The following is a 1,457-nucleotide window of genomic DNA, read 5'->3' as shown; positions in this document are numbered from 1 at the left end:
TACTATTTTAATTTAAGTGACATTCTGGGAGGAACAATCCCTAAAATCATTTATCAATCACTTAAACCTTCGTGCTAATTTATCAGCAGCTTTGCCATTTTCAGCTAAGTGCTATTGTTAAAGGTGTCTATTGTCAAGTGAAAGAACACTGTTATCACAGCATTAAAGGAAGTGAAAAGAGTAGTAATTTATAGCTGTACCCCTCTAACATAGCAAATCCACCTTTGTGTGTTCCTTCCTGTCTTTGTGCATTTCCATAAACATTTTTAACATTGATAGGACCACAGAGTTGAGTCAAGTGTGTATGTAGCTGGGGTGTGGGGTGGGGAGGGTGTGCCTGTGTGGTGGGGGTTGTGGGCCAAAGAAAAGACAAGAACCAAGGCGCCTGCCACGGTTTTCTATGAAGCTACCCCCATTGCTCCTGGTGCCCCTCTCTCCACTTCCCTTCACCTCGACCTCCTCCCAACCTACCTCGTGTGTTTAGATGAAACTGACTCTAAGTTATTATTATTATTATTATTTATTTTTTTTGTTCATTTGTTTTGGGGGCTGGCCGGTATGGGGATCTGAATCCTTGATGTTGGTGTTATCAGCACCACACTCTAACAAGTGAGCTAACCAGCCAGCCCCAAGTTATACTCATTTGTAATTTAAGTATGTTTACAGTTTACTGGAGTTTTCAAATTGGAGTTGCAAGTCAAACCAATCCAACTGCTGGCTTTCATTTCCTTCCCTCTTCTCCCCATGCCTCCCCGATCCAACCCAACAGACATAAATGAATTACTCACCACCTGCCAAGCAACTCGCAGGACTGGGGAACACAGAGATGAATAGTTCTTGGTCTCTACCTTCCAGAAACAGACTAACTGGTAAAGAGATAAATACAAGGCTATATAATGAGTGCTGTATTAGAAAAGAACAAAGAAAAGGGGACGGGAACCATCTACATTTGCAGTAGTAATAAAGTATAATAAATGCTGTGATATCATACTGCAGTGGGTCATGAAAGCATGCTGTAGGAGCTTTCACCTGCTCTGTGGGGAAAGGTCCAGAAAAGAGAACAATTAAATTAGCTTAGGCACACCCAAAGACCTCATGTGTGAAAGCAGGAGACTGATTGGCTCTAGTTCAGGCCTCAGGTTGAGAAAAGAGTGTGAGGAGACAGAGTTGCACATTGTCAAGGGTCTGTCTCTGTGTTTGGATGTTGTTCTACAGGCAACAGGGCATCCAGTGGAGATTTTCAGGCACAGAAATGACATGGTCAAGTTTTTGCTTGTCTTGTTTTAAGGGGAGCTAATTCTGGTGGATAAAGGATTATCAGAGTGAGGGAAGAGTGGGGAGCCGAATGGTTCCAGGGTGCTTTTCTTTGCAGTGAGTTTCTCACTTTCTATCATGCTGGGTGGCACCAGGAGGGTGTTTAGTAACTACTTGTCAAATGGACGAATGGGCTAGCACTG

The sequence above is a fragment of the Cynocephalus volans genome, chromosome 1 (assembly GCF_027409185.1).
Source record: "Cynocephalus volans isolate mCynVol1 chromosome 1, mCynVol1.pri, whole genome shotgun sequence".
In the NCBI taxonomy this organism is placed as follows: domain Eukaryota; kingdom Metazoa; phylum Chordata; class Mammalia; order Dermoptera; family Cynocephalidae; genus Cynocephalus; species Cynocephalus volans.
The sequence above is the reverse complement of the archived record's forward strand: the minus strand, read 5'-3'. Positions refer to the sequence as shown.